The following is a 21,209-nucleotide window of genomic DNA, read 5'->3' on the forward strand; positions in this document are numbered from 1 at the left end:
TCTCTACTAAAAATACAAAATTAGCCGGGTGTTGTGGCACCTACCTATAATCCCAGCTATTTAGGAGGTTGAGGGGGAGAATTGCTTGAACCCTGGAGGCAGAGGTTGCAATGAGCTGAGATCATGCCACTGCACTCCAGCCTGGGCAACAAGAGCAAAACTCCATCTTATTAAAAAAAAATTAATAACCTGTTGGGCACAGTGGCTCATGCCTGTAATCCCAGCAACAGCACATTGGGAGGCCAGGTGGGCAGATCATGAGATCAAGGGTTCGAGACCAGCCTGACCAACATGGTGAAACTCCGTCTCTACTATAAATACAAAAATTAGCCATGTGTGGTGTCACATGCCTGTAATCCCAGAGGGACGCTGAGACAGGAGAATCGCTTGAATGTGGGAGACAGAGGTTGCAATCAGCCTAGAAAGCACACTGCATTCCAGCCTGGGTGACACAGCGAGACTCTGTCTCAAAAAAACAAAAGAAAAAAAGAGGTAATAACCAATATGCCCTTGCTTCAAGATATCCCAGCTTTCCAGAGAAAATGGGCATATACTTTGCATGGACTGATTTATATCTTTGCCTGAAAGATATAAAACCAAACTGTAATCTCACCACCTCAGGTGCATTTTCTCAGGACTCTTGGAGACTCTGATTTTTCTGGCTGTGATAACTCATACTGGCACAGAATAAATCTCTTTAAAAGATTTAATTGTTTTGTTTTTCCACTAATATAACATGGTCAGAAAGTTGAATGGTTTAATTTTAGCAACACATGTTGCCGTACTAGCTCTTTAGCATGGAGCTGACTTCATTCTGTAACTGCCGGCAAGACATACATGAATTTTTCAGTAAAAGTGACACCCATGAGTGCTCTAAGTCTGAGGATTCTTTTCCAAACAGATCCATAGAAACATGTCTCATTTAATAGCACAGAACACTTATTAACACCTCCTAAGAGGCTGGGTGGAGTGGCTCATGCCTATAATTCCAGCTGAGGCACGAGCATTACTTGAGTCCAGGAGTTCAAGACCAGTCTGGGCAACACAGCAAGACCCTGTCTCTTAAAAAATTTTTTGTTTTCATTAGCAGGGTATGGTGGCACACCACAAAAAAATGTTTTTAGTTAGCAGGGTAATAGTGGCACATACCTGTAGTCCTTGCTGCTCAGAAGGCTGAGGTGGGAGGATGACTTGAGCCCAGGAATGAGTCCATGGCAGCAGTGAGCCATGATTGTGCCAGTGCATTCCAGCCTGAATGACAGAGGGAGACCCTATCACTAAAAAATAAAAATACAAAAACACAAAATCTCCAAATATACCTGAAAGACTCAAGATGCCATAGAAGACTTTAAAACCTGTAATTAAAACTGACTAGGCCTAAGTGAAAACTTACCACTAAAAACCAACCCATGGCTTACTAGGGACATCACCTGAAACATCGTACCTTCTAGACTATCTGGGTGTAGTTTCAGGTATCTCATAAGTAGAGTAGCACACCTAGAATAAAGAATAAACAAATTTCCCACACATTTCATCTTTTAAGAGGGTACTATAGTGTCAAAAATGGTGCTTTGGAATGGAGATTATCCACCCAAAGCAGTTTAGTGATAAAGACAGTGATAAGAATTAATTCTGGGCAAGGCACAGTGGCTCATGCCTGTAATCCCAGCACTTTGGGAGGCCGAGGGGGGGGGTGGATCACGAGGTCAGGAGTTCAAGACCAGCCTGACCAAGATGATAAAACCCTATCTTTACTAAAAATATAAAAAAATTAGCTGGGCGTGGTGGTGGACGCCTGTAATCTCAGCTACTTGGGAGGCTGAGACAGAGAATTGCTTGAATCTGGGAGGTGGAGGTTGCAGTGAACTGAGATCACACCACTGCACTGCAGCCTGGGTGACAGAGTGAGACTACATCTCAAAAAACAACAACAAAAATAGAATTAATCCTGAATAACATAATTTTCTTGATGGCCTCTAAGTTCATTGATGGTATATTACGGAGCTCTCCTATCCCATTTGGAAGAGGGAAAAATGAGATGTCAATGGGGATTTTATTTTCCAAAGATGACTGCAATAAAATATTCTCTCCTACATCTAACATGCTCTGTGCAGTGTGATTTTGCAGTGCTCTCTCAATCACCCCCAACGGGTTAGTCTGGGATTTCTACCTAATGGTTATGGAGATGGCTGAACACATGGCAGGTAACACTGGACACATGCAATCAATAGCATTTCATTAGACATGTGAACTCACAGCCTGGGGAAGAAGGATACCACAGGCCATGCACTGCCACATGGGGGTTACCCTTGGGGACCGAGTGAATAATGAGGAGCTTTGAAAAGCAGTCTTTGTAGTAACAAGAAGATGATGTGATCTCAGTTCCTTCTGGAGGATGTGATTGGCTTGTTTAAATAATTCCAACTGAAACACATTGCTCAGAAGCAGAAAGTCCTCTTGACAAGGAGGGTTGTTTGGTTTGAAGACCTTATGTGTGAAAGCAGAGCAGTGAGAGAAACTGGTAGTTAGTCTATTCAAGGACTTCCGAGTTTCACCAGATACCAAGACAGCTCGGAAAACAATTATTTATTTTTCTACACTCTCTGCTTCTGACATCAGATGTACATTGTTTTTTATTCCAACACTGACCAATTCTCTGATACCAGCAGAGTGTCCTATAACTCAATTCAATTTCTACACTCTCTACCTAGAGTTATCATCAGATCCCACAGATTAAGGGTCAGTCTCACAAGACTCCTGCAATTTCAGATTCCAATTATAAGTTCACATCTTCCCTATTTCTAACTGACTGACAATAAATTGGGGGCTCCAACAACCCTCCCTCAGGTTCGATAATTTACTACAATTGCTCATAGAACTCAGGGAAGCACTTTACTCACATCTACCAGTTTATTACAGAGAACACAACAAAAAATACACATAAATAGCCAGATAAAGGAGGTGTCCTGAGCCCAGGAGCCTTTCTGCCGAGTTAGAGTATGAATGACTCTCCTTCTCCCCTTCAAATGTATGTGTTCACCAATCTGGAAGCCCATCAAGGCTCACTGTTGACACATTTTTATAGAGCGTATTCTTCAACGCCTCCCCGTATATTCTTCTCTAGAGTGTGTGGGTAGAACTTAATGTTCCAACATTTTGGTTTTTCTGGTGACCTCTTGATTTTTCTGGTGACCACCCCCTTCCTGAAGCTTTAAGGAACCACCTTAAAGCAATCATTAGCATAAAATCAAATGTCATTCAGTAGGCCACCATAGGAAGAACAAAAGACATGCCTATCATTCAGGAAATTTCTAGAGTTTTAGTAGCTCTACACCAGGAAGCAGCAACGAAGACCGAATACATTTATATTGCTACAGTTCCACATAAGTTTGGGCCTTAATTTTAAGCCTTACCTGACACATGCCTCCAAAAACAGCTGGTATATAATTCCTTCTCCTTGTGACCAAAAGAATGTGGTAAAGTGATGCCACGTGGTTTCCAAGGAGATGGTCATAATACTTCTTAGAATGCCGCTTTCTTTGGAGTGCCTCATAACCCATCTGTGAAGCAGGGAGAAGTCCAAGTTTCTTCATGAAGAGGATCAGATCAAGGTAGCCAATTGAGAGTTTCTGGATTTTTCTCCTTGCAAGAACTATCTACTCGAATAAAGGAAAAAGGGGAGGGAATGGGAGAAAAAAAAAATCCTTAAAGGTAAGCATATAAACAAGAGACTCTTTTAAGACAGAAGAGATGACATTATCTTTTAATTGACAACTTTAAATTCTTGACATTACCTGGGGAGAGAACTCTAATTAGAAGAGAGCAGCAGGAGAACATCAGGAGATTTAATTTTGTTGAACATCTGATTTATGCTGATAAAAATACACTTGTTGCAGGTACTCTCTCAGGCTCCTCTCTCTCCTAATGTTCACCTCACCTTTTAATGTATTCATTCATTTAACAGCTAACACATGCTATCTTGGGTCTGCAGTGGGGCCTGGGACAAAGGGAACAGAGGTAGGAAACCCTTAAGAACTTCACAGCTGACACTGCCAAGAAGAATTGGGAAGAGTACAATGTCTTGTCATAAGTTCTCTTAGGTATATGGTACCAATGGGAAGTGTCAACTTCTGTAAAATATTTAGAAGAGATTTATTATGAGCCAAATATGAGTGACCAATAGCCCATGACACAGCCCTTAAGAGATTCTAAGAACAGGTGCCCAAGGTGGTCAGGCTACAGCCTATTTTATAAATTTTAGGGAGACATAAGACATTGGTCAACACGTGTAAAATGTAGATTGGTTTAGTCTGGAAAGACAGGATAAGTCAAACTGAGGGGTGTTTCCAGGTCACAGAGAGATTCAAAGATTTTCTGGCTGGCAATTGGTTGAAAGAGTTAAGTTATTATCCAAAGACATAGAATCAATAAAGGAGAATGTTTGAGTTAAGATAAGGGGTTGCAGAGACCAAGATTCCCATTATGCAGAGGAAGCCTCCAGGTGGAAGGCTTCAGAGAAAAATAGATTGTCAATGTTTCTTATCAAAGTTGTTTCAGTCCTGGATCAGGGAAACGAAACTAATGAACTAATGGGGATTCTCTGCAGAATGTAGATTTTTCTCACAGGAGACAGCTTTGCAAGACCATTCCAATATATATCAGAAAAATATAATTTGGGGTACAATATTTCAATTTCTTTCAGGGTGTGCTATCTGCCACGTAATGCTGTAGGAGAGTCAGGCTAGACTGCTTCAAAGAGTTCACTTCGTCAGTGTTCACATCCATTTTAATGTGAATGCTGGTCATTTGGCCTGAATTCCAAAAGACAGGAGAGTATAATGAGGGACATGGATTCCCCCTTCACGTCATGACCTTGTTACTGGTGGCAGGTGTCTGAGTTACCCTGAGTTACCGGCGGTGAATCTGCATGGGTCTGCAGCAACTTCAGTTCTTGCCTCCTTAGAAGAAAGGCTTTGAGGAGCATAAAGCAGAAAGCGAGACCAAGGCAAGTTTTAGAGCAGGAATGCAAGTTTATTTAAAAAGTCTTAGCCTGTAATCCCAGCACTTTGGGAGGCCGAGGCAGGTGGATCACGAGGTCAAGAGATCGAGACCATCCTGGTCAACATGGTGAAACCCCGTCTCTACTAAAAATACAAAAAATTAGCTGGGCATGGTGGTGCGTGCCTGTAATCCCAGCTACTCGGGAGGCTGAGGCAGGAGAATTGCCTGAATCCAGGAGGCGGAGTTTGCAGTGAGCCGAGATCCCACCATTGCACTCCAGCCTGGGTAACAAGAGCGAAACTCCGTCTCAAAGAAAAAAAAAAGTCTTTAAGGCGGGGCACAGTGGTTCAGGCCTATAATCCCAGCACTTTGAAAGGCCAATGTGGGTGGATCACATGAGGTTGGGAGTTCGAGACCAGCATGACCAACACGGAGAAACCCCATCTCTACCAAAAATACAAAATTAGCCAGGCGTGGTGGTGCATGCCTGTAATCCCAGCTACTTGGGAGGCTAAGGCAGGAGAATCCCTTTAACCTGGGAGGCAGAGGTTGTGGTGAGTTGAGATTGTGCCATTGCACTCCAGCCTGGGGGACAAGAGCGAAACTCGCTCTCAAAACACAACAATAACAATAAAAAAGAATAATGGCTTTAGAACAGGAAAGAAAGGAAAGCTCACTTAGAAGAGATCCAAGAGGCGTGCCTGAAGGACAAAGAGAACATTTAACCTTAATCTTAGAGCTTTATAGATTTGTCTCTTTCCCTTGATTCTATCCTTAGGGTGGGTTTCCCTCATGCCCAATGCCCTCCTTACCTTTGGGAACTGAGCACACGCAGTGTGTTTAGAAAGTCGCACTCATGCCCATCCGAGGCTTTCTTCCGTTTTTCCAGCGGAGTGTACCCAGAAGATCATCTTTCACCATTTAGTCTGTTAGTGTGACTGCCCAGGAAGCTTTTTCTCCCTGGCATCTGCATTCAATTAACACTTTAATGATAATAGCTGTGGATTATCACGAAATGGCCTCTGCCTGGTCCTGGTTGGGCTGCCAATTATCATTTTTAGAGAGGCACTCTGATAATTGGCAAACCATCACCTGACATTTCTAGTGGGTGCGGAAAGAGCCCTCTCCTGCCCTCCTCGTGCCTATCTAACTACCTGTAACAGCCTGAACTAGTTTTCAGGTTGTGAAAGGAAAATAAATCTTGGGAATCCCACCCCCCAAATCACTAAGCCAAAGGGTAAAGTCAAGCTGAGAACTGCATCAAGCAAACCTGCCTCCTATTTTATTCTCAAATAAAATAGATACAAAGATTTTTTCTTAAAGCTACATACCTCCCTCAAAATTTGCCCACAAGGAAATTCCTATGAACCTCGAAGTCATTCCTCTTCCCACCTGAGACAAAGACAGATCTGATTGCCTTCTTTGCCCTATTGTTACACTAAACCAGACTAAGGCATACATGACTATTCCTTTACCTTTCTCTCAAATACAAATTGTGCATTTAGTTAAAGGCTAACCAGAGACTCAAAAATAAAAAATGCAATGGTTTGTCTCTTATCTATTTATGACCCGGAAGCCCCTTCCCCAACTTCAGCTTGTCCTGCCTTCTTGGACAGAATCAAGGTACATCTTTCATATATTGATTGGTGTCTCATGTCTCCCTGAAATGCATAAAATCAAGCTGCACCCCAACCACCTGGGGCACATCTCATCAGGACCTCCTGAGGCTGTGTCTCTGGTGCATCCTTAACCTTGGCAACATAAACCTTACACCTTGATTGAGATCCATTTTAGATACTTTTGGGTTCACATGGTTAACTTTGGAATGCCTTTGCCTGAGAGGAGTGGTCTATTCAGATGGCTGTGGGGTGGGGTGGCTTAGAAATTTTATTCTTACAGTAGCATAGTGGTGGAACAAAGAGGCCCTGAAGCCCGTATTAGAGAGTAAGTATAGGGAAACAGAGGCATTAAAGCAGATTCTTTTTCTTCCCAATACTACCATTAATAAACTAGAAAGCAGTACATAAATGTAAAATTAAATAGCATTATAAAGGATCATTCTTCTGTTCCTTCATGAATTAGTACTTCCTACATGCTGTCAACTGAAGAATGACAAAGTTCATAAACTTGGAAAAGGGAGCTTTATTTTTCATAAAGGGTTTTAGCCTGCATGGTGGCCATTCTGACGAGCCTTGTCCTTCTGTGATAGTCAATATTGGGTATCAACTTCATTGGACTGAAGGATGCCAAGTATTATTCCTGTGTGTGTCTGTGAGGGTGTTAAAACAAGATTAACATTTGAGTCAGGTGTAGTCAGAGAGGCAGCTCCACCCTCAGTCTGGGTGAGCACCATCGAATCAGCTGCCAGCATGGCCAGAATAAAAGCAGGCAGAAGAACGCGGAAGGTGAAGACTTAAGTCTTTTGGCCTCCGTCTTTCTCCCGTGCTGGATGCTTTCTGCCTTCAAATAAATGACTCCAAATTCTTTAGCTTTTGGACTCTTGGACCTACACCAGTGGTTTGCCAGGGGCCTCGGGCCTTCAGCCACAGATTGAAGGCTGCACTGTCGGCTTCCCTAGATTGGAGGTTCTGGCACTCTGGCCTCCTTGCTCCTCATCTTGCAGAAGGTCTATCATGGAAGTTCACCTTGTGATCATGTGAGTCAATTCCCCTTAATAAACTCCCTTTCATACACACTTCTATTAGTCCTGTTCCTCTAGAAAACCCCGACAAATGCAGCCCCCTCACTGGACTCAAGTACAAAATTGATGGTTGTACCAGCATGATACTGAGGATAAAGTTTTTGGCCCTCTGACATCAAAAGGTGAAGCAGAGGACAGAAAAAACCTTACTGTGCAGTCTCCAAAGACTGGCCATAAGCACTCCATAGTCCCTGGTCTCTTATCAACCATGAAACAGAGGAAGCATCAGGCTGTTGGTTGATATCAGGTGGAGTCTTTGAAAGGGCTGATTTCTGGTAAGCCCTTAGAGAAGAAAGCCTAATTGTGGTGAGGGAGAAGGGCATAAGGAACTCCTATTTAGTCATGGCTGGAAACTCAGTTTTCAAGGTTGCTCTGTGGTCCCCTTGGCCAAGAGATGGTCTTTTCAGTCAGTTGGGGGCGGGGAGGGTAGGACTTAGAATCTTACTTTTCGCTTACGGTGTTAAAGTCTAAACTTCCCAGATTTCCTTTTCTTTAATTCTTTACCTATTCATCTCTCATTATGCCTGAAGCAGAACTGAGTTTTATACAGTCAGAAAAAGGTACCCTGTCAACCTTTCAATCTATCAAGCTCAATGTCATCTTTCCACTCTAACAAGGCGTGTTTCCTCACCCTCATAGTCAAGAAACAAATTTTGCATTTGAAAGAGCACATAGGTAGAAAAAAAAGAGGTTGGTATGTTTGAGTTTGCTTTGCCGTACATTTGCTATACTCACCCTGTCTAGTTCAGAACACGCTTACCTTGAAATGGACTCTTCAGATAAGATGGTTCTTATGGTTCTTTCTGCTTTACAATTCTATGAACCTATGAGATCTTTTTGGTGAAAATATGCGATATAATTAGATGGAAAAGAAAGCACCTATATATTTTACTTGTCAGACTTACGTCCAGGGGAACATGTTTAAATTTCTCTGAATATAATTTTTATTTCTTTTAAGTTAGTGTTTCTAATATCAATATCACAATATTTATGTAAATCTTGGCTGCCAATAGTAATAGAAACCTGCTTAACACAGGCAGAAAGGTAATTTGTTGAAAGCATCATGGACAGTTCATTGAGTGAAGAATTGTTAGTAATTAAGGAAAGCTCCCCAGTTGTCAAGGTACTGCAGGGATGGTCACAGTACCACGGGAAGAACATGGTCAGTACTGGGAGCTACCTCCAGCCCAGACGCCACAGCCGCCAGAGATGCCACACGTCTTTGCTGCCGTTACTGAATGCTGTTCATGTTTCCTTAACCTACTGACTTCACTTCAAAGTAATGATAAGAAATGACCAATTGGCCAAGTCTAGCTCATGTGCCTATACTGTTACTACAGAGCATGAGGAAAGAAGAACTTGTGTATTTTTTAGGGGTGGACTGTGTTGTCATAAAGTCTCTCATATGGGGAGCCCCCAAAATAAGTCAACTTGGCACTATAACCTTAAAAGGATACATAATTCCAGAGGTCATCTGTGGTATGTCATGCCAGGCACATAGTAGGTACACAGATTTTGGCATCTATATTTAGGAATTGAGCACCATGGGCTGGTTACCCCATGTCTGGGGAGTTAAAATACCTGGGTTCACCAAGGATGCTAAAAAGAGTCAAAGCATGCCGTGTATCATGATTCATGAGAAGCAAAGAAAGCCAAGTGCCTGCACTCGGCACGGGCCAGAGAGAGCTCGGCTCAAGGTTTTATTAGCACTCTCTACAGAAGCTGCAGTTTTCAATATTCCAGTCCCTAGTGGGAAAGCTGCCAGGTAATCCTCTTCTCTTCAAAGCCTCTCAGCAGAACCCATGTCAGAGATAGTGAGCAACTGTGGGTCTGAGCTCGCTGGCCAGTGGGGTGAAATACCTGCTTAACTGTTCTTGGTAATTGCCACCTCTAGGGAGCTGGCCTAAAGAAGTCATTCATTTCCTCCTCTGTTAATACTCCATCCTTATACAATGCTTAGTGTAAAAGAGATTTCTCCCTTCCCATTGCTACTGATAACTATTGTTGCCCCTCTAAAGTGGAATATACAATTTTTTTTTGTATATTTATGAAACACTTTGAGAGACATTATCACCATTCCACTTCACCACATCCGTTGAGGAAAAGAATGCTTGAATGAAGGAAGTAATTAGCACAAGGCTAATCAAAGTGGCAGATTGAGAATTGAAACACAAGAGTGTGTGGCCCTGTAGTTCCTGTCGTTTTCATTACTGCACCTCTTTCTAAACCTGCTGCAGTGCAGAGCTTGTGGAAGTCACACAGGAGTGTCTCTAGAAGGACAGAGTAAGAGAGGAATTCAGAGCTAGGGTATTTCTTGAATGACTGAGTGAAGGCTGGAGAGAGAGTACCTGGAGATTACTGTATATAACTTTCTCATAAAATTATCAAAGTATAGGGACCACAATATGGTTTGGCTCTGTGTCCTCACCCAAATCTTATCTTGAATTGTACTCCCATAATTCCCAAGTGCTGTAGGAAGGACCAGGTGGGAGATAACTTAATCATGGAGGCAGTTTCCCATGTCGTGTTATTGTGGTAGTGAATAAATCTCACAAGATCTGATGGTTTCATAAGGGGTTTCCGCTTTCACTGCTGCTTCATTCCCTCTTGCTGCTGCCATGCAAGAAGATCCTTTCCCTTCCACCATGACTGAGGCTGAGGCCTCCCCAGCCATGTGGAACTATGAGTTCATTAAGTCTGTTTATCTTCCCAGTCTCAGGTATGTCTATCAGCAGCGTAAAAATGGACTAATACAAACCATCTTAATAAACATTAGTAGGCCAGGCCTGGTGGCTAACACCTATAATCCCAGCACTTTGGGACACCGAGGCGGGCAGATCACTTGAGGTCAGGAGTTCAAGACAATCCTGGCCAACATAGTGAAACCCCGTCTCTATTAAAAATACAAAAATTAGCTGGGTATGGTGGCACATGCCTGTAGTCCCAGCTACTTGGGAGGCTGAGGCAGGAGAAACACTTGCAAAATAAGAGACGGAGGATGCAGTGAGCCGAGATCATGCCACTGTACTCCAGCCTGGATAATAGATCAAGACTCTGTCTTGAAAAAAATTAGTAATATTCTGAGATTAATATAGTGTTCACAGCACAGTGTGCATGATTAACGCTGTGGAGTTTCATTTTGTTGTTGCTAGTGTTGCTTTTTCATTACTTTGTTGCATTTTTTTGCATTATTTTTGTATATTTTCAATTGACTTGCAATAATTTTACATATATATGGACTAGAGTGATATTTCTATATGTGTATATGCTATGTAATGATCAAATTAGGGTAATTAGCATATTCATCATTTAAATATTTATCACTTCTTTGTGTTGTGAACTCTCAAAGTCCTCTTTTAACTTTTAGAAAATATACACTGAATTATTATTGAACATAATCATTATGCAGCATACAGCACTACAAGACACTAGGATTTATTTTTCCCACCTACATGTAATTTTATATCTATTAAAAAGTATATTTCCCCTGAATTTCCCAGCCTCGAATAACCACAATTCTACATTCTACTTCTAGAAGCTCAACCTTTTTTTTTTTTTTTTGCTCCCACATATGAGTGAGAACAGGTGGTATTTATCTTACTGAGCCAGATATATTTCATTTAACACAATGTCCTCCAGGCTCATTATGTTTCTGTAAATGACAGAATTTCAATGTTCATTTTAATGGCTGAATACTATTCTATTGTGCATATTGTGAACCCTGAAAATCTGAGCTAGGCCTCAGTTAATTTAGAAAGTTTATTTTGCCAAGGTTGAGGACTTGCACCCATGACACTTGATGACAAGTGCCCAGTGTAATCAGGGCACAGTTTGGTTTTATACATTTTAGAAAGACATGAGACATCAGTCAATATGTGTAAGATGTACATTGGTTCAGTCAGAAAGGGGAGACAACTCGAGATGAAAACAGGTCACCTAGAAGGCGGGAGGGGGTTTCCATGACATGGGGAGACAAATGGTTGCATTCTTTTGAGTTTCTGATTAGCCTCACCAAATGAGGCTCACCAAATGAGGGGTGACTTTGAATAGGGGGGATATTTGCCCTAAGCAATTCCAGCTTGACTTTTCTCTTCAGCTTAGTGATTTGAGGGCCCCAAGAATTCTTTTCCTTTCACAATGTATACCACATTTTCTTCATCTGTTCATCTGTTGGTAAATATTTAGGTTGATTCTTAATCTTGGCTATGTGAATAGTGCTGTGTTAAAAATGACAATGCAGGTATCCCTTTGATATAGTGATTTCCTTTTCTTTGGATAAATACCCAGCAGTAGGATTGCTGGATACTATGGTAGTTCTAATTTTAGTGTTCTGCAAGAACTCCACACTCTTTGTCGAAGTAGCTGCACTAATTTACATTCTCACCTACAGCATGTACAAGTTCCCTTTCCGTCGCATTCTCACCAGTGTCTGCTAGTTTTTTTCCTGCTTTTGATGATAGCCCTTCTAACTGGAGTAAGATGACATCTCACTATGGTTTTGATTTACATTTTCCTGATGATTACAGATGTTGAACATTTTTTGGTAGACATGTTGGCCATTTATATCTCCTTTGAGAAATGTTTCTTTCAAATCCTATGTCCATTTTTAATCAAAATATTTGTTTTATTACTGTTGAGTTCCTCATATATTCTGGACATAATAATTTACTGGATAATAATATGCAAATATTTTCTCCCATTCTACACTTGTCTCTTCACTCTGTTGCTTGTTTCTTTTGCTGTGCAGAAGCCTTTTTGTTTAATATAATCCCTCTTGTTTATTTTTGTTTTTATTGTCTAAGCTTTTGAAGTCTTAACTATAAACATTTTGCCTAGACCAATGCCTCAAGTGTTTTCCCTATGTTTTATTCTAGTCGTTTTATAGTTTGGGGTCTCACATTTAAGACATTAATCCTTTTTGATTTGATTTTTTCTGTATGGCAAGTGATAGGAGTCTAGTTGTACCCTTGTGTATATGAATATCCAGTTTTCACAGCACCATTTATTGAAGAGGGTGTCCTTTCTTTAATGTATGCTCTTTTGCTGAAAATCAGTTGGCTGTACATATGTAGATTTATTTCTGGATATTCTGTTCTGTTCCATTTGTCTATGTATCTGTGTTTATAGCAATGCCATGCTGTTTTTGGTCTACAGCTTTGTAGCATATTTTGAAGTCAGGCAGTGTGAAGCTTCCAATAACAAGATCTATGTACATAGAATCTGGAATCTGAGACCTAATTTGGCATCTTGGATCTTCCACTGCTCTGATTTCTCAAGAACTTGAAGCTTCAGTTGTCACCTGTAAAACCCACATTTTGCATTCATGGGGTTAGTACTTACCATGACAAGTACTCATTCTGTGGTGCCTCATGCTCTCTGAATTCCAAGTATTTCATTACTAATTCCCTTTTAAACTGCAAACCACAAGGAAGACTAACTTGCATCCAGACAGTATAGAGATGGCTAATTTCTTTCTGATTTTGACCCTAAGTTCTATCAACACCAAAGCATCATAGGTGTCTCAGAAAGAAGGAAGATCTTGAGGAATTCATTTTTCCCTGCCAATTGTCTGAATAAGAGTCAAACAGCAAGATTGTCAGCATTCATTGTTTTGACACAAGGTTAAGAAGTTGTCCTCAGGTTTATCTGATTTTAACTTCCAAAGCTAAGTGGTGCTTCTGTAAGACTATACGAATGGAGTAATGGAGAATTTAAGGATAAAGCAAACTCTACTAAAGAGAAGTTGGGTTTCATGCAATTCAAGGGCTTTAATTTTGCTGGACTGAACATCATTTTACAGGTTTTGTACTTCAATGGTTGTGAGGACATTGTATTAATTGAAATTCTGTAAAACTACTTCACGAAAATTTAGAGTTCTTTGATAAGCTCTGATATAGCCTGTTTCCTAGAATCTCATATTGGGCAAGGTTAGAAAAGTCAAGACCTCAGTTATGCATTTATTTCATTTATTCTGGTTCCTAAACTCAAGGTACTCATTGCCTAAGGTCAAAGCAAAAGTTAGTAAATATGGGAAAAGGACAATGATAGAGATGAAGACATCCTGTTTTGACAAGAATTAACAAAGCTCATGTTTTGATGGTTTCAAGCTACTGACTTGGAGTTCAGCCTGTTTTTGCTATAATCGAGTTCAGGGAACAGTTATCTATTATTTCATGTTCTTTGTAACCCTAGGAAACTTCACACATTTCAAGGTTCCACTCAATCTCCATTGTAGAGTGAGTAGGATGTCTATTTGTCAGTAAGAAATGAGGGAGTTTTCTAGTCAAAAGAAACAGCTTAGGGGTATAAAAATATATGAATCATCACCAAATAATTGGATATAGGGCCACTAGCATCGAATGATAGAAAATGGCAACACAGCTATATTTGTAATTCAATTCACAAATGATTTGCCTTGTTTATAATGTGTGTCATAGCTAAACCTAAAACATAATAAAACACATGATACATTTAACTTTTCATTAGTGCACTTGTATTCATTTTTCTTACCTAGTCTATTGATATGTAAAACTTTTACATATCTGTGGTGTTATGACTGGGTGATTAATTATGACCCTAAGGGAATGCCCGTTTAACTGTCACACTTGTATTGTGCCATTTGCAGCATGAGTGCTGCAGGATCCTAGGTAGGAAAGTAATGACATACCAAGTGCTATTAAGTGCGATAACCAAAGGCAGTAGAATCCTAGACCAGCCGCATCTGAAGTAATTTGGATCTTGTTAGATTTCAAATTCAGGATCCCACTACAGCCCTACTAAATGGGAAACTCCGGAAGTTGGGCCCAGCAGTCTGTTTGAACAAGTTCTCCATGTAATTTCGATGTATGTTTGTTTGAAAAATTTATTCTCGTGGTAGGGAATACAGGCTTCCTCGATTCAAATAATAACTATGATATTAACAGCTGAGTGACGTTAGGTATATATATAATGATATAATCTACATAATAATGATAATATTAATATCTGCCTCAGATTTTTATTGTGAGAATTAAGTGAGTCAGCATTTCCTGGCCTGTACTAAGTATCATATAAACACTAGTTCTTGCCTCTAGGGGAAGAAATGGCATGATCCTTTAGTTCTGCTATGGCCTCTCTTTTAGACATCTTGAAAGTCTTACTTTTAGTACTGTTTGGCTATTTTCAGTTATACAATGAAAACAGCAAATTGTCACCACTTTCCTTTAGCATTTGAAATAGATTCTCCAATAAGGAGTTGCTTTTTTTTGTCTTTAATTGAAAGAAAAATATCCCTTACATGCTGATACTGAAAAATATACTCATTACATCTGATATACTTTTATCACAAGCCTCAAGACACATCTTTCCAGAGTGAATTACAAGAGCCACAGGCAGCAACTGTTGCTTTCCAAGCAGTTCAATAATCCATCATTCCACCTTTGCTTTTTCCACTGCAATTCACCTGGATGCACAAAGATTTCCTCCTAGATTTATTTAAACTTTAAAAATTCAGGCTCCAAGCTAAAATTCTTGTCTTCATTTTGTTTAATATTTTGAAGAATCTCTTTGGTATTGATTGACTGTCTAAGCAGGCAATCAAAATGCTTAATCAATACCAGTCACTCATGTGTGACCTGTTGTCCCTACAGAGCACTAGGTAGTTAAACCCTCTTGACCTTCTCTTTTAATTAATTCTAGCCTTTATTAAGAACTTTTCTAGCCCCCAACCTGCAAAATTGCATCTTTCAAGAAGGACGTTTACCCAATTTTTGTCTTCCTGAAATCAGTGAGGGTGAAGCCAAAGGCACAGGAGGCACAGCCAGAATGGAGACATAGGAACAAGGGATCTCCCATGAGTTGATGTGACAGCTGAGAGATGGCAACCTAGACCTTGGGGTAAATCACTGTTGAATGTGCTCAACCCCTGCTACTTGGCTCAGGGCAGATTACAAATATGACTAATTGATATTGCTTCTGACTTCACTGCTTTTGCCCAGAAGCAAAAGTCATTGAAACAGGAAAAAGAAATTTGGGTTCCCATAAGAAGCACCTGTAATTCTATGTGGTATGCACATTTAGAAGTCAAGAAAACTTACTTCCAATGATGAGAATGTATAATTTTTGCCAAGTTGCTGCTTCCACGTGTGAACCTCAGTTTCTCCATCACTCCAATGACAGGCTCTTTTAGGACAGTCTCTTGGGTTCTCTTTTATTTCTGATTGTCTGTAATTACTTCATCTCTAGGAGCCAATTCTTTCACTGCAGAAGTAATTAACATGGTGAGGTTTGCATAGATCTGGGTACTCTGGAAAAATGTCAATTTCATTCCCTTATGAATTGTTTCTCAGCATATTACAGATGTTGCACGCAGATGACTATTTAACTACACTATTCAACAAAGATATATTCAGGTTTAAAGGACTAAAACTCTATCATTATACATGTTCAATTGTTTCATTTGGAGAGTTTTCAGATAAGTTAGAAAGATGATTAAAATTAAAAAATAGCATGGAAGGTATAATATGTAACTGTAACACCTAAAATAGATAAGTAGTATTTTGTGAAATTTGCTTTGTCTATTTTTTTTTTTTTTTTTTTTTTTTTTTGAGATGGAGTTTCGCTCTTGTTACCCAGGCTGGAGTGCAATGGCGTGATCTCGGCTGACCGCAACCTCCGCCCCCTGGGTTCAGGCAATTCTCCTGCCTCAGCCTCCTGAGTAGCTGGGATTACAGGCACACACCACCATGCCCAGCTAATTCTTTGTATTTTTAGTAGAGACGGGGTTTCACCATGTTGACCAGGATGGTCTCGACCTCTTGACCTCGTGATCTACCTGCCTCGGCATCCCAAAGTGATGGGATTACAGGCTTGAGCCACCACTCCTATTTTTTTTAATCATAAAAGCATATGCATTACAAATGAAGTTGAATTTATTTTGCATTATCTCCATTTCCATCTCAGCAAACTACATTCCAGTTCCCAAGCAACTATGTTCATAAATTCAATGTATATTATTCTAGTCCATTTAAAAATATTTTAGATGGATGGATATAACAATGGGTTGACTGAAAGATGAATAGATTCAGGAATGTGTAAAGATTTCTGATAGGTATAGATAGGTAAATAGACAAACTCATTTATATAGATTTGCCCTTTTAAACTTTTAAACTCACATATATAATCTTTGTCTCATTTTTAAATTGCCTATTTCTCTCAACATTATGTTTTTTTAGTCTACCTGTGACTCACAAGAAGTCTAGTTCATTCCTTTTAATTGATATGACATATTAAATTATACAAATATATTACATTTTACTGTTTTTCTCATATTTACCAACTCAGCCATTTTTAGTGTATTGCTATTATAACAATGCTTCCCTGAATATCCTGACACAGAAATATTGTATATGTTAGAAAATTTCGACACTATATAATCAAGTACAATTGTAATTCATATAGTTTACAGATTACCAGTTTAATTATGTTTTGCAATTACCTGGGGGACTGAAGCAGGAGAATGGCTTGAACCTAGGAGGCAGAGGTAGATGTGAGCTGAGATTGTGCCACCCCAGTCTGGGCAAAAGAGTGACACTCCATCTGAAAACAAAAATGAAAACAAAAAATACAAGCTGCTGTCAAAATTTATTTTTGCCTACCTAATGGACATAAAATAATGGGTTATTTTGTGTATTTCATTTATGTTTGTCTCATGTTGATAATTCCTAGATCAGTGAAGTTGAACAATTTTTATATGTTTAATGAATGCTATATTTTGAGTGATTGTGTCTATATTAATTTGTTCTCACATTGCTGTAAAGAAATACCTGAGACTGGGTAATTAATAAAGAAAATAGGTTTAATTAGCTTGTAGTTCTGCAATCTATACAGGAAGCATGATGCCGGCATCTGCTTGGCTTCTGGGGAGTCCTCAGGAAACTTACAATCATGGTAGGGGGTGAAGGGGCAGCAGGCATGTCACATGGCCAGAGCAAGAGCAAGAGAGAGAAACATAGGAGTTGCTACATACTTTTAAATGAGCAGATCTCACAATAACACACTATCATAAGGAGAGTACTAAGAGGGATTCTGCTAAAGCATTCATGAGAAATCTGGCCCCACTTCCAACACCAGGGATTACATATCAATATGAAATTTTGGTGGAGATACACATTCAAACTATATCAGTGTCACTAATATTTCATGTTCAAATTTAATCCCCAGTGCAATCATACTGAGTTGGGTACTCTGGGTGATGATTAGATCATGAGAGCTTTAACCTTCATAAATAGATCACTGCTCTTCTGATAGGGAATTAACTTGCCCTTTGTTGCTCCTCCATCCCTCTCATCACGTGAGGAAACTTCAAGAAGTTTTCCTCGCCAGACACCAAGTCTACTGGCACTGCAATCTTGGCCTTCCAAGACTCCAAGAATTTGAGAAAATAAATTTCTATTCTTTATAAATTACCCAGCCTCAGGTATTTTGCTGCAGTAAAATCAAACTAAAACAAATAACATTTCAGAGTTCTTTTCTATAAAGTCTTTTCATAACCCTTGCTTTTTTTATTCAAGTGATTTTATTTAATAATTATATATACATAACTTCTTACTTGTTTTATTTGTTACAAGGTATTCAAATTCAAAAAGTTAATTCCTGTTGAATTACTTTAGAAAGAGCTACTGTTTGATTCTCTATTAGTCCATTTTCACATTACTTTAAAAAACTACCTGAGACTGGGTAATTTATGAAAAAAAGAAAATTTAATTGACTCACAGTTCCACAGGCTTAATAGGAAGCCTCAGGAAACTTATAATCATGACAGAAGGTGAAGGGGAAGCAAGAATCTTCCCACAATGGCAGGAGAGAAAGAGAGTGAAGAGAAAGGTACCACAAACTTTACACAACCAGATCTCATGAGAACTCTAACAAGGCAAGACTAAGGGGACAGTGCTAAACCATTAGCAACAAACCCCACGATCCAATTACCTCCTCCCAGGCTCCACCCACAACACTAGGGATTACAATTCAACCTGAGATTTGGGTGAGGAGACAGACCCAAACTATATTATTCTACTGCTGGCCCCTCCCAAATCTCATGTCCTTCTCACATTTCAAAATCCATCATGCCTTCCCAACAATCCCCTGAAGTATTATCTTATTCAGCATTAACTCAAAAGTCCAAGTCCAAAGTCTTATCTGAGACAAGATAAATAACTCTCTGTCTATTAGCATGTAAAATAGAAAATAAGTTAATGACTTTCATGATATCATGAGGATACAGGCATTGGGTAAATGTTCCCATTCCAAATGGGAGAAATTGGCCAAAACAAAGGGACTATAGGCCCCATACAAGTGCAAAATCCAGTGTGGCATTTATTATATCTTAAAGCTCCAAAATACTCTTTTACTCCATGTCTCACATCCAGGCTGCACTGATGCAAAGGATGGGCTTCCAAGGCCTTGAGGAGCTCCACTCCTTTGGCTTTGCAGGGTACAGCCCCCGTAGCTGCTTTCACTGGCTAGCCTTGAGTATTTTCAGCTTTTCCAGATGCATAATGCAAGCTATCAGTGGATCTACTATTCTGGGGTCTGGAGGATGTTGGCCCTCTTCTCACAGTGTCACTAGGCAGTGCCCCAATAGGGACTCTGTGTGAGGACTCCAACCCCACATTTTCCCTCCATCCTGTCCGAGTAGAGGTTCTCCATGAGGGCTCTTCCCCTGGAGAAGATTTCTCCAGGATCATCCAGGCATTTCTATACATCTTCTGAAAGATGGAGGCTTCCAAGCCTCAAGTCTTACCCTCTGTACACCTGTAAGTTTAATAACACATGGAAGCCATCAAGGCTTCTTATAGCTTGCACTTTCTGGAGCAGCAGCCTGAGACATGTCTGGTGCTCTTTTAGCCACAGCTGAAGCTGGAACAGCTGGGATACAGGACATCACGTCCCCAGGCTGCACCTAGCAGTGGGGCCCTGGGTCTTGTCCATGCAATCATTTTTCCCTCCTATGCTTCCAGGCCTGTGATTGGAGGGGCTGCCACAAAGGTCTCTGAAATGCTCTGGAGGCATTTTTTCCATTGTCCTGGCTATTAACATTTGGCTCCTTTTTACTTTTGAAAATTTCTGCAGCCAGCTTGAATTCTCTCAAAGAAAATGATTTTTATTTTCTCCCACATGGCCAAGCTGCTAATTTTCTAAACTTGTGTCCTCTGTGTCCCTTGTAAATTTAAGTTCCAGTTTCAGATAATCTTTTTACTCATTAATATGAACATACACTCTCAGAAACAGCCAGGTCACTTCTTGAACACTTTGCTGCTTATAAATTTCTTCTGACGGATGCCCTAAATCATCTCTCTTAAGTTCAAAGTTCCAGGAGCATAATGCTGCGAGTCTCTTTCCTAAAGAATAGAAAGAGTGACCTTTGCTCTTGTTCCCAATAAGTTTCTCATCTCCATTCGAGACTTCTTCAGCCTGAAAATTATTGTCCATAACGCTATTAGCATTTTGGTCACAACCATTCAACAAGTTTCTAGGAAGTTTCTACCTTTCCCTTATTTTCCCATCTTCTGATCCCTACAAATTGTTCCAACCGCTGCCTTTTACCCAGTTCCAAAGTCACTGTCACATTTTCAGGTATCGTTATAGCAATGCCTCACTTCTCTGGTACAACTTTTTGTATTGCATTCTCACAGTGTTATAAATACATTTCTGATACTGGGTAATTTATAGAGAAAAGAGGTTTAATTGGCTCACAATTTTGAGAGCTGTGCTGGCATCCACTATTCAGGAGGACCTAGGAAACTTACAATCACGGTGAAAGAGGAAGGAGAAGCAGCTGTGCTTTTCACATGCTGATAAGAGAGAGAGGGAGGGTGAAGATGCCACACACTTTATAGCAATCAGATCTTGTCAGAACTCTATCACAAGACAGCACTAGTCGGGTTGTGCTAAACTATTATAAACTGACCCCATGATTGAATTGCCTTTCACCAGGCCCCTCCTCCAAAACTGAGATTACAATTCAACATGAAATTTGAGTGAGGACACAGAGCTAAACCGTATCAAGTATATAGGATTTGATATTATCTCTGCACAGTTTTAGACATCTACTGGAGGTCATAGAAAGTATTTTCTCACAAATAAAGGAGTGGGCTCTGTACATATTTTTCTCAAGAGCATTTGGGAAATTTCCCATGATAGACCATATGTTAATCAAAAAGTCAAGTCACAATATATTTAATAAGGCAGAAATTATACAAAATATTTTCAACCACAGCAGGATGAAGTTAAAAAATCGATAATAAAAGTAAGACTGGAAAATGTACACATTTACAAATTAAACAACACTCTTAGTCATCCAATGGATCAAATAAGAAATCAAAAGAGAAAGTAGAATATAGCCAAGATGAAAGAAAATGAAAATGTAGCATACAAAAGCATGTGACACATGTAAAAGCAAGTGCTAGTAGGGTATTTATAGCTATAAATGCTTATATTATAAAAAAGAAAGATCTTGATTTAACTTAAT

General features: G+C 39.8%; 2 long non-coding RNA genes across 8 annotated transcripts in view; one reads left to right on the forward strand and one right to left on the reverse strand.

Moving 5' to 3' along the window:
* The window catches only part of LOC118145488 (uncharacterized), a 131,995-nt gene extending 128,539 nt beyond the window's left edge, over window positions 1-3,456 (reverse strand). For all 3 annotated transcript variants that reach the window (XR_013523390.1, XR_013523389.1, XR_004730622.3), the window contains exons 1-2: window positions 3,414-3,456; window positions 1,150-1,251 (exon numbers count right to left, since the gene is read on the reverse strand). This is a non-coding gene — a long non-coding RNA (uncharacterized LOC118145488). The remainder of the gene's footprint in view (window positions 1-1,149; window positions 1,252-3,413) is intronic.
* Window positions 3,457-3,541: 85 nt separating this feature from the next.
* Window positions 3,542-21,209, forward strand: part of LOC118145489 (uncharacterized) — a 119,368-nt gene continuing 101,700 nt past the window's right edge. For 4 of the 5 annotated variants that reach the window (XR_013523387.1, XR_013523388.1, XR_004730624.3 and 1 more), the window contains exon 1: window positions 3,542-3,711. This is a non-coding gene — a long non-coding RNA (uncharacterized LOC118145489). The remainder of the gene's footprint in view (window positions 3,712-21,209) is intronic. The other variant, XR_004730623.3, reaches the window with a different exon arrangement.

Source organism: Callithrix jacchus, chromosome 10 (genome assembly GCF_049354715.1).
Source record: "Callithrix jacchus isolate 240 chromosome 10, calJac240_pri, whole genome shotgun sequence".
NCBI lineage: Eukaryota > Metazoa > Chordata > Mammalia > Primates > Cebidae > Callithrix > Callithrix jacchus.